This window comes from Pezoporus wallicus, unplaced genomic scaffold, assembly GCF_028554395.1.
Source record: "Pezoporus wallicus isolate ANWC-B61680 ecotype Strahan unplaced genomic scaffold, APGP_CSIRO_Pwel_v1 contig_6464, whole genome shotgun sequence".
NCBI lineage: Eukaryota > Metazoa > Chordata > Aves > Psittaciformes > Psittacidae > Pezoporus > Pezoporus wallicus.
In genome coordinates, this window is record NW_026642130.1 from 2,292,667 (window position 1) to 2,305,061 (window position 12,395).

General features: G+C 50.7%; 1 protein-coding gene across 1 annotated transcript in view; it reads left to right on the plus strand.

The window, feature by feature from the left end:
* FDFT1 (farnesyl-diphosphate farnesyltransferase 1) overlaps positions 1 to 12,395 on the plus strand; it is a 133,826-nt gene that overhangs the window by 73,390 nt on the left and 48,041 nt on the right. The gene's annotated exons all lie outside the window — the stretch shown is intronic.

Below are 12,395 nucleotides of genomic sequence, written 5' to 3' on the forward strand. Positions count from 1 at the left end.
ATCATAGAATGGTTTGGGTTGGAAGACACCTCAAAGATAATCTAATTCCAAGGCCCCTGCCCTGGGCAGGGGCACATCTGTTTTGCACACTGATTTTCCAGCACTTTCTCCCAAGCACCATCACATTGTACCCTCAGTCTTCCTTGACTTAAAGTTGCCACGGTTGCCAATTCCCCCCCATCACCACTGGGAGAAGAAAGCATCTCCCAGGGTCTGCCTTGCAAGATAGCCTCACCCCACCAACTCCCAAAGGCTTTCTTGCGATGCTGCTGCCCACTGTTTGCTCATGTCCTTGCATTGTCCCCAACCCTGATAACTCCTCTGGTCGACGTTATCCTCTTATCGCCACAGCGGCACTGTTGAGCCATCAGCCCTCCGTGTTTCACAGGGAGGGCACTAAACTCAAGCCACTGATGATAGACCTCTCTACAAGTCCATTCAGGATTGTTTTAATCAGTGGCTTAATCTCTGTCACTATGATCAGATCTCTCTCTCCCTTGTCTGCAAGCTGGATGTTGGGATGAATGTCCCCTTGGCTTGCGCCATGTCATATCAGGCTACACGGAGAACACATCACAGTCAATGATTTACCATTTGCACCTATGGGGCTTTATTACCCTTATTTTAGCAGATGGGAAACTGAGGTCCCTAGAGGTGCAGTGGCCTCTACAAAGTCTCAGGACAATTGAGAATTGAGCTAGGCTTTCCCAAGCCTTAAGGACATCCTCCTCCTCCAACAGTGTTGTAAAAGACGGTCCAAGTTAGGGTGTTATTGTGCTGACAGACGAAGACAGGAGCCTTGGCCAAGACACCTTTCCATCTGAAGTCCTGATATCTTTTGAAGACGTGACCATTTGCTTGGCTTTATTTACCAAGCAACCCTCTTCTAGTCAATGGAGCAAAGATAAGCACATTAAGCGCATACAGAGATCCTGATGAGATCAGGACTCATCTGAGAGGATTAGAATAGGGTGGAGAAGAAGAAAGAAAAAAAGTAAAAGTAAAAGTTCATTAGTAACCCAGAGTCCAAACTGGACCAGACCTGAATGTTTCTCCCCAAATACTTCTCTTTTTTTCTCAGAAATGGCCATGTAAGGCATTTGGACTACAGCATTGAAACAGAGGAAAGAAAATGAGAGTGGGGGAAAGAGATATCCAACCCAAATGATTCTGTGATTCTATGACTCTGTGACTTGATTTGATCCAGAGGTTCAGCTGAGGATGAAAATGGTGCATCCATTTTGTAATTCACAGGAGGTATCTGGACATCAGAGGAAAGGAGAACAGAGAGTTTTCCGTGATTACAAACAACCCCTGAATTTTGCCCACAGCCTTGAATGTCTGAGGAAAATAGAGATGGTGACAGCAATTCTCTGGGCATCACCACCATAGCCACAGTGTCCAGGCTTCATCAGATGTGAAAATGTTAACTCACATCACTTAGGATTTGGGGATGAAACCCAAGGACAGGCAAAAGGCAGGAAAGCTAAGGCTCAAAGATGCTGTCATCTCATAGAAAATGAAAGATTTTAGGTTGTCCTCAAAGAAAAAAATTTGTAATTTATTCCAAACAGAACATAAAGGTGTGCAGAACAAAGAGCAAAACCTCTGTTCTTTTGTGTACCTCATTTACAACCTCGAGGCCAGGACACAGTGGACCCAGCTATGATGCTGTGATTTACTCAAACAGATGAGTAGAAGAAACATCTGGAAGGGGTGATGATAGAAACATGCATGTAAAAAAAATCTATTGGAGACTTCCCTGTTTTCTTAGTATTTGTGATAGAGAGCTATAACTCTCATATTTTTAATAACATTTTCCATGGGAGATGGAAATAAATAGTTTAATAACAAAGGCCCTGTTGCATTTTTGGTCAGTTATTTTAGTTTGTGTGTTGTTTTTTGCCTGCAACAATGTAAAATGTAGCATCTTTTGCCCATTCTGTGGTTTTCCCACTGCATCTTGTTACAGCCAAGGCTTTTCAGACTTGCAGGCCTGCAATCAGAAGACTGAATTTGGTAAATGTTCTTTATTCTCTATATGAACACCCCCCCAAAAAAAGAAGACTCTGGAAAGAAGGAATACATACATTTTTATTGAAGCTAAGGAAAATGCTTCAAAAGGTTTTTAGTTATAATCAATAAAACCCAACTGAACTCATGCCCCGGTTATACTGTGTTTTGACATACAAAATCTCAACCCTAAATGTAGCTGAAAGCAATCAGAAATATTTAAACTTCTTGCTTATAGCTGTTCAAGCCCAGCTTTTCTTTTTATTGAGTTCAAACAGCAATTCATTCAAAAATGTCTCAAAATCTTCATAATCCAAGCAAACCAATCAAAGCCGACCCAAAAACTGTGAAAGTGAAATTCAATTCCATTTAAAGCTAATAAATAAATAAAATAACTGAACTGTTCTGCTTTGGAGCTTTGCTCATCCAGAAACAAAACCCACTGAACCTTCCAGTTTGCTGGGTTTGTGTTTCTGCCTCTTCCAGATGAAACACAAATGATATTTTTCTTTATTTTGGGAGGATTTTCCACTGAGCCAAATAATGCATTTCCTAATCAGTTCTGCTTCTGCCATGTGCATTTTTCTGGAGCGAACATCAGAAGTACACACAGCTCTACCACAGCCTGCAGGGAAAGGTGCTAAAACATGTCCTTTTGCATGCCAGAAGAAGACAGTAAATCAAAAGTTTATGTTTTGCAGAGGAGCAATCCCTGGGCACATTCAACCATTTCTCCATGGTGCTTTACATACCTCCGGGTGTTAACAACTGGAATAAGCTCCGATGCCTCCGATGTCCCACTGGCATTACAGTGAGACTTCACAGCTGTTCTGCCAAAAATACATAATCCTGTGTTAAGGCACAGGACTAAGTGCTCCGTGAGAGATGAGTCCTGTCCTGGATCTGTGACACCCCACAAGCCTTTCAGTCATCCTTTCCCTTGTCTTCCCAGATAATAAGAAGTTGCAGTGTTGTCGTGAGGCTTAATTTGGTGATCTTTATAAAGCACATAAGGATCCTTTGTAAAAGAGAAAAGAGACAAATATATGATGCAGCCTGATTCTGGTCTCATATGGCCAAGAAGCAACTCCTGAGGAGCTACAGCTGATTGACACAGCTGCCCCTCTGCTCCACTCTGGTGAGACCTCCCCCAGCATAAGAAGGATGTGGAGCTGTTGGGGCAAGTCTCGAGGAGGCCACAAAGGTGCTCTGAGGGCTGGAGCACCTCTGCTATGGAGACAGGCTGAGACAGCTGGGCTCTCTTGTCCAAAGCCCCTCCGCAGATTTCTTGTAGCCCCTTTAGTCACTGGAAGCTGCTCTAAGGTCTCCCCAGAGCCTTCTCTTCTCCAGGCTGAACAACAGATGAGGATGTCCCACTACTGCCCTTACAGCATCCATCCAGTACCTGGTACCTGGCCAGGGCAGGGTATCATGAGGCTGAGCCCAAGCTGCTCTATTCTGCAAGCCAAGAGCTATATACATCTATTCAAAGCAGCCAGGTGCAACACAAACTCAAATAGCTGTGTGTACAAGTGCATCAGGCTTTGTTTAAATCTGTATTTTTTTTTTCCACTTGGTACAATAGATAAATTGATGGATGGATTGACTGACAACCAATAGCTGGAACTACACAGACATTCAAGTCCATCCTGCCTCTTGAGTGGCTTTTCTCTTTCTCCATTCCCAATAAACCCCTACAACACTCCAGCAATGCCCAGCATTCAGCCTCTCCCCCTCCTGCCCTGCCAGCCCCAGGGCTCACAGCATTCCTCCTGGTTTGTATGATGCATAGGAAACCAGAGGTGCATCTGTCTCCAGGTGTGTTAACAGATATTACTGTTTATTAACAATATCAGCACTGTGTTAATGAGCTAAGAATGAGGGCTAATTAGATATCAGTTTGCCAACATACCTGAGTATTCTTTCCACAGTGTGCTGCGCTGGGACTTTGCCTAATGATAGCAATATCACTTCATGATAAAATGAACTTTCATGCTACTGTTATGTTTACAGTGTTGTGTATTTTCTTGCTTTCCAAAAAGAGGACAAAATGCCACCTTCATCCAAGATTTTCCATCCGGGGCAGCGCTCCTAGCCCAGTGTGAAGCTGCAAGCCAAGTCTGAAAGACAAATCCAGACTGGGACTCTGCAGTATTAAGGGATCACCAGCTTTGCTGCTCTCCAGTAATGCCAACGCATCACCAATATTAACACCAGTGCTATTTCTCTTTATTAACATCAGTGCTATTTCTCTTTATTAACACCAGTGCTATTTCTCTTTATAGCACAAACCCCAGAGAGAAGCAGGAGGGTGAGCAGGCTCCTCCTGATGGCAAAGGGAAAACAGGAGCTTTTTTCGTGCAGCCGTAGGAATCTCAGCGGCATAGTCTGAATTCCTGGTGCTTGTGAGTGAAGCCCGGGAAGGCTGCAGCGTTTGCTTGGCTGGAGAACAGCAGGGCAGAGGGTGCTCTGAGGGGCCTTTGGAGGGATATTTCTGGAAAGTTGGGTGGACGTTAATTAGGAAAATGAAAAACACATAAACTGTTGCCTCAACTCCAGAATTTGTTGGGGAGATCACATGGAAATCAGATATAATCCAAAGGAGCAGCTGGAGATTAACAACTATTTAATAGCACTGGCTCTGCTTATCCAGCCCCTGAAACATCCCCACTCTGAAGATGCTGAGCCCTTCCTATGTGCAGTTCCCCCATCATCTCTCAGGATATCTGAGGTTTTAGGTGCAGGAATCTGGGTCCTCCCTTCCCTTGCAAATCTGAGGCTGGGGGGTTGAGGGCTGGGGTTTGGGGGAGGCTGTGTGAGCATCGGCCTGGTCCCAGACACTGTCCCAATCTCAGGGTACCCATTTGTGACAGGCCCAAGTGAAGAGAGGAAGATTCCCAGGAAGTTCCTGGCTGCCTGCAGTGTCCCTTGCTGAGGACACTGTCAGCCTCAGGTCTCACACTCACCCTGTGCCACAGGGTTTTTGCCCTTGTTGAAAATGAATGGACATTTTTTATGCCTTTTTCCCAAGTTTTCCTTTTTTAAACCCGTCAATATTTTGTGGTTTTGGCAATGTAGTCCAAGGTCAGACCAACCTCCTGTGTTACTGCTCAGCCCTGCCAGCACGTGAATCTTGCCTGCACGTGAAACCCTTCACGTCCTTTGCTCATGTGAGAGCATTTCACATGGATTTGGCACTTGGAGATCCAGGACTTGGAGTACTGAGCATCATGATAAAAAACCCTACCACTTGGCTTTGAGATTTCTCCTGTCCAGATTACGTGGATTGATTCAAACCCTGATACGCCAGTGCAGAGAGAGAAATAGGGTTTTTATTCCAGCACAGAAGGAAACCAGCGGTGAAGCCTCCATCCTGATCCCACATCTGCCACCCAGGGGTGTAGGATTTGTGTCAGGATTGGCCCTTTCCCATCATATCCAAGCTCACCGCTCCCATCACCCGATGCCCGATGCTCGGAGGGGGAGCAGGGGCATCCCTCCGGGTCCAGCCCTTCCCTTCCCGGCGGCGACGGGGCTGGCCGGGGCACTGACCCCAGCGCCGGGGAGTCTGGAGTGAAGCCGGCGGCCGCCGCTCCCCGCCGTCAGCCCACACCTCATCAATAGGGGCTGACAGCCGCGGCCTCGCCGCCCCGACGGCACCGCTGACGGCACGGCACGGCTGGGCACGGCTCGGCACGGCACGGCCCGGAGCTGGGGCTGCAAGCAGGCAGCCCCCTAAGCTGCGGCTGCAGGCAGCCACATCACTTCGGGCTGTAGGGAGACCGGTGTTTTGGGGATACAGGGATCCCCATGGGTCTGAGATGCAGGCAGTGCTGTGGGTCCGAGTGGAGGCAGTGCCGGGGGGTCCAGGGAAAGGCAGCCCTGTAAGTCAGGGTGCAGAGAGCCTTGTGTGCAGGCAGTCTCATGGATCTGGGGCTTAAGTATTCCCATGAGGCAGCCCCATGAGTCCAGGGTTTTCAGTCATTCCCACAGACTGGGCGTGCAGGAAGCCCCATGGGTCTGGGGTAGCAGCAGCATCACTTGTCAAGGGGTACAAAGTGCCCTGTGGGTCTGGGAGACAGGCAGACCAGAGGGTCAAAGCAGCCATGGATGGGGGGGTGTGGGGGGGGGGAGCAGGAAGCACCAGTGGTCAAGGGGTGCAGGGAGCCCCATGGGCAGAGGGGCACAGACGGTCCCACAGCTGAGGTGGCACTGACACCCACATGGGTACGGGCAGCCCCATAATAGACATCCATGGGGATGTGGCCAGTGCGGCCACACACAAAGGTACAGCGAGAGAGAAGGACATACGGTAAACAGTTGTAGGCAGATTGAACCCTAAGTGAGTGAAGCAGAGATCCATAGATAGGTATGTATTGATAAATAAGTATGTTGTGAAGTAAATAGGCACAGATAATCAAATAGACAGAGGAATGACTAGAAAGTCACATAGATATTGGATATATGGCTAGATGGATGGATAAATGAATAGATGGATAGATGGCCAGGTGGATAGATTGGTGGTAATACTGACTGAGGTTCTGCACTGCTCGCGCTCCAGCCCATGCATTCCCAGGCAGCTCAGCTGTCTGCCTGGTGCAGATGGCGCTTCCAGCCTCTTTCACATGGGAAGGGGCTTTCCATCACCACTGCCACAGCCTCCAGAATGAGGGGCTGTGCATAGGCCTGAGCCACCCGTGGGCACTCAGCAGCCAGGAAGGTGGTTTCACAGAAGGTGTGCTCCAGATGTGCGTTTTTAGTGCTGTTACATCCTTTGATGTGATGGCAATCAAGCCACACGTGTGGTCAGCAGTGCAAGTGGGCAATGGGAACCCCAGCAGCAATGCACCCTGATTTGGATGGTGGATTTTGGCAGTGAAGCTGAACAGGAGTGTAGCACATTGATCCATGCTGTATTTTCATTGTACCCTGGGACACCTCTCCCCTGTAGCAGGGATCTTCCATGCACATGCAAAGGCACACCCAGGGCATGTGTTCACATTCTGTGGCCCCTGTTTCCCTAAAGATCCCAGTTCCAGGTGGGTTTTGGATCCTGATTCTCCCTAAATCACTCCAGCACTGACGCTCACCACTCAGCCCCTCTCCCCTCCTGCTGCATCAGAGCACTGAGCACTGCTCCACACACCTCTGCATCCCACAGCTTTGTCCTTGGGGAAGTTATCTGCACTGCCATTAGGAAAAAAAATAAAAGGAAAAAGCAGTAACATAAGATTAAGGGGCAGAAGGAGCGGCCAAAATGGATTTAGAAATGCCCCTGGAGCATCGCTGAACGATGATGCTGTTTTGACACCCTCCTGGCCTTGAGGAGGTTGTAAACAGGGTGGGGAGTGCATCTTGGGACCACTGTTGTCCTGTAAGCAGATGTGACAGATGTTTAGGAAAGTGTCTCTGAAGGTGTGAGAAGGGACTTTGGTAAGTCGGGGTGGGGGTGGCAGCCAAAGCAGAGCAACCCTCCTGCTCTGACACCTTCCTGCCCACATACTCCCTTGGTTTGGGGCTGCCCCCCCTCCCATGCCCTCACTCCTATGTGGGGTTTCTTTCCTTGGGCCACGTGTCCGTGGACAGGGGTGCCGGGGGTGCAAGGTGAGGACCCCGAGTCCAACCAGGGGCTTTGGGAGGAGCCAGCATCGGTCCCGCGGGCTGGAGGACTGATTCACCCCCAGCAGCTCTCCACGGGGGTTTGTTTGATGCTCGGCGGTCACCCCCTTCCCCTGTGTCGGCCAGATTTGGGGAGGGGCATGGGCATCCCTTCCGCTCTCCTCCATCCCCAGACCCCAAAGGCGGGTAGGGGAGGTGGGTGAGCTCTGCTCCAAGGCTGCCCTGAGATGTCTCTGGACTCTCAGGGGCCTGAACCCCCCCAAAACCATCTCCCAGCCCCTCCAGTCTGACACCCCCAAAAGCCAGGAGTGCCAAGCCATGTCCCTCTCGGCTTGGGACATCCCCTCGTGGCCTCCCGAATTCCACTGGCTGCTCTAATACAAGACAGTGCAGGACAAACTCCGCCGGCTGCATCTCCATATCCCCCATGCACCTATAGATACACACACCAAGAGACATACACATCCATAGATAGGCAGCCATAGATCCGTGCTACCCAGCCGAGAGTACCAGCGCTCTGGAGACCGGCTACTCGCTCCCCGCAGCCCGTAAAGTCCAGGACCCCCCTCATCCCCACACCCCATCCCCACATGAGATAAATAAAACAAGAACGGCCCCCAAAACCTCTCACAAAGCCCCGGGAGGGCTGCACCGATCCCTTTGGCTGTGTTTTGCTCTGCTAAAACCCCTCTTGCTTGCTGAGTTTTTTTTCTTTTCTCCATTCTTTAATCTTTTGGGGAGGTTTGTTCATTTGTTGTTTTTTTTTTGGTGGGGTTTGGGGGTTTGGTTTTTAGTTGTTTTTCTTGGGGGTTTTTCGTTTGTTTGGTTGGGGTGGTTTTGAGCGAAATTTTAAAAATTTGATTTTCAGCACAGTCCTGAAGAGAAAATTTTAAATAAACAACTTACCCCTTCTCCTCACCCAAATTCCTAATGTAGATTTTTCTTTTTCCTTTTCTTTTTCCTTCTCTTGTTCACTGCCTCTCACGGGTGCATTTACCAACACCCGCAGCTTTAACTCTAAAACCGCTACGGAATTAACTTCAATGAGGGGGGAAAAACTCGAACAAAACGAACCCCCCAAACTGGCACCGTATCGATTTATTTCCTCCTGGGGGGGGGAAGAAGGCACATGAAGGGAGAGCGGAAAGGCCGAGGTTTGTTCCGCACCGTTATTTCCAGCCAGATTTCGTTGACCGCTTCACTTTGCGGGCGAGCGCAGGAAAAAAGGCTCCTCGGAGCGCAGAGCTGAGATTCCACCACCCCCCCCACCACCACCCCCTCCCCCCCGCCTTGTCGCTGGGCTCTGTCCTTGTCCCATTCTTTGCATCTGGTTTTGGGGGGCATAGAAAGTGTCCGAAATCCATCCTCTCCCTCCAGGCTGGCGCTTAAGGCTGGGGCTCGGCTCCTCACGGAGTAGCCTTCTGGCCGTGCGCACCGGCAGCGACGCGATGCTCGGCACCGAGGGCAAGTATTTCCCCATTGAAAGAGACTGGATATGGCCACAAGGTATTTTTCTCTGTGTGTGCGCGTGTTTTCCTAGAACAGACAAACCCAAGGCAGGTCCTTGAAATCATCAGCTCCTGGTAGAGCTCCTCGGGCGGTTTTAATAGGCTTTAATTGGATTTTTACTTCGTTTTTTTTTAAGGAAAGCGCTGATATTTAGTAAGAATTCAATTTAGTAGAGGAAATCAGCAAGAATTCTGCAAGGCGTGGATAAGGAGATGCATGTCCCGAACCCTGAACATCTGGATACACAGCTGCTTTGGAGAAGGAAAGAAATGAAAAACATCGATATGTTTAATTCTCCCTTCTTTCTCTGCCCACTGACAGCTCTGTGTTCAGAAGCATATTTTTATATATACACACGCACACAGCGTGGTATAAATTACACTGTATATTTAGGTATAGGAGTATATATATATTTATATGTAAGACATGCATTAAGTCCCATCTATAGGCAGTGTTTGTTTTGGTAAGTATAAAGCTACATACTCATTATTACATGCAGATTTATCCCGTGTGCTTAAAATATAAATATCAAACAAGGCAAACCGTGGCCCTTATTTCTCTATGCCCTATTTATGTGCCTGTAACTTTATTTCTATAGGTACTTCTAACCATCCTCCTGCCTATATTGCTGTATCTGCCCTGATTTATGTGGAGACTCATTTTTAAGCTCTATACCGGGCTGGGGCACCCTTTTTGGGGTTTCCCGGTCACAGACTCTCTGTGCCCCCCACAGAGGGTACCCCAGAGTAATGGGGGGGCTGCGTGCAGCTCCGGGGCAGAGGATGGGGCACCCCCGGAGCACTCCCTGCACTGTCCATTCCCCCCCCTTAAATAAATCACTTCCCCTCCTTGTCCCCCCACAAACCCTGCTCCCTCCACCTCTTTCATAGGGATATCTTTAATTCCTCAAAGACTTTTTTCTTTCCCAGTCCCAAAGCTGCTACCATCCCCCACCTCAGGTAGGACCCCAAATTTCCAAGGGAAATCCCGGAACCAGAGTGTAGGAAGAATTAAGGGTGTGAGCATTATTCCCTGAATTGGCTCTGTGCTGCACCATTAACTTTTAGACCTCAGCGAACAGGGAGGCAGCGGGGAGCAAAAGATGGGTGTCCAGTTTAGGGGAGCACTCTCCAGCAGGTTGGGGTGGATGGGACAGAGGCTGCCACCTCTGCTTGGGCCATAAAGGGGTTTGGGGCAAGATCCTGCGGAAATCCCCACCCTGTGCAATACCCCCACGAAAGGAGGTTACATCCAAAGGGACAGGGGAGCTGGGGGGTGGGGTCCGTGCCCCCCAGAACATACCCCTTTTTACCTGTGTGGGCTGTGCCTGGTTGTCCCTCTGGGTGCAGGGATAGTGCGGAGCAGGACAGCCCGGCTGGACTTTGCCTGCAGCGTGGGGCCGGCCGTGGGGCTGTGCCCGTGGTGGTGGTTTGATTTTATTATTATATCCCTTTTTCCCTTCCCTTGCACAGCAATGAAACCTGGCGCCCGGCTGATGGTGCAACAGATACCAGACACCCCCCGGTTACCCCCGCACTTTCCTCCCATCGCCACCCATTTCCACGTGATGTGGGCAAACCAGTCAGCGAGCGGGACTGGGGAGTCTGGCCTCACTGGGGAACCAAAGGAAGGTGGGGGGAAAGCAGGGCTCCACTGTCCCTAAGCTCCCCCCACCACTCCCCCATCTCCTAGTCCTCTGCCTTCCCCGCAGCGAGGGGGTGTCCTGCCCCACGGCCTGCCCCCCTCCACCGCTTGTGCCCCCAGCACCAAAGGTGGGTAGTGTTTCTCTGTCCCCTTGCTCCTCTCCCTCGCTGGACCCCGGCGAGCCCCTTCCTACGGGCCTCCCCTGAAAGCTTCCTCCTATTGTCTCCTCGGGCTCCAAAACAGACTTAATTTTGCCTTTTTTTTTCCTCTTTTTTAGTTGATTCTTTCATTATTATTATTATCACCGTTACTATTTTTAAGGCAGGAGGGAAATTCACTCCTTTTTCCCCTCCTGTGGGTCCTGCTCCTCTTTGGAAAGCCCAGTGGAAATGCTCCATCCAAGGCTGGTTACAAGCACACGACCCAGCCACTGCTCTATCCCCTGGGTTTGGGGGGGGGGGGGAGCGGGATGTAGAGCTCCCTTAAACCCCATTCTTCCCGGCCCACTTCCATCCTTACCCCTTACCCTGCCTCCGGCTTCTCCCCCTCTCCTCGGCCGCCTGCCCGTCTCCCGCTGTCCTCCCGGGTATCAGCCGTTATCTGCCGATTATCTCTTGTGCTGCTAAATTCAGCCCAGCAGAGGGGTTCAGCCGGGGGAATCTGCTAGTTACACCGCAATCAGTCCCAAGAGTTGTTTCGCTGTCCATAATTGCCCCCATCCAGCCCTTCTCTGGGTGTGATGTGGGTTTCTAGGATCCCTCCATGATCTGCAGGGAAAACAGCATCTTAGAAGGTTTCACCCCGTTCCCAGGCCCTCCTTGGGAAGGGGATTTCCCCTAACACCCCTCCACAACGCTTTTTGGGGTCTTGCCACTGCAAGCCCCATACAAGGCCCTGACAGCACCCCTCGGCCTAAGCCATGCCCCTCCACCCCAGCCCCCCCCCCCCCCCCCAAAGGAGCCCTTATCAAAATCAAACCGTCATGGGGAAAAGCATCCATCACACCCACCCTGCCCTGTGGCTCTGGGAAATGCTTCCCCATCCCAAGCCACAGCATCCCGTGGGTCATCCCGCTGCGCTTCCAGCTTCTCCCAGCTCCCCACGCAGGAAAAAAGGGAGTAAAAACACTCAGGAGGGAGTAGTTTTGCTCCTAGGGGTCTGCTCTCCACATGCCATCACCTGCAAACGAGCAGCATGGATGGGGGTGCAGGGGTTAATGCACCCCCCTTCTTTTAAGCACCCCTCTTCCATGCATGGCCGGCCACGCGTGGGGCAGGCGGGGGGTGACAGGGTCGAGCCAGCCTTCCTCCTTCTCTTCCTCCCCACCATCTGCCTAATTTACCCCCCTCTCCCGCAGCCTCCGTGTCGCCCCCCCTCCGCCAGCCCCACATCAAACACGGGCCTCGGGGGCCATTAACAACTTAAAGCACCGATCGTACCTGCGGGACAAAGGTTTTTGCTCCAGGCCCTAGCAGAGAGCATCGCTGTCTCTCACCTTCCCGGCTGCGCACCCCCCCTTCCACCTCCCCTTTCCAACCCCCCCCAGAAGAACTGCTCTAACCTCCCGATCCCTCCTCCCCGAGGCGGGGGTGGGGGGGTCCCGGCCGCCG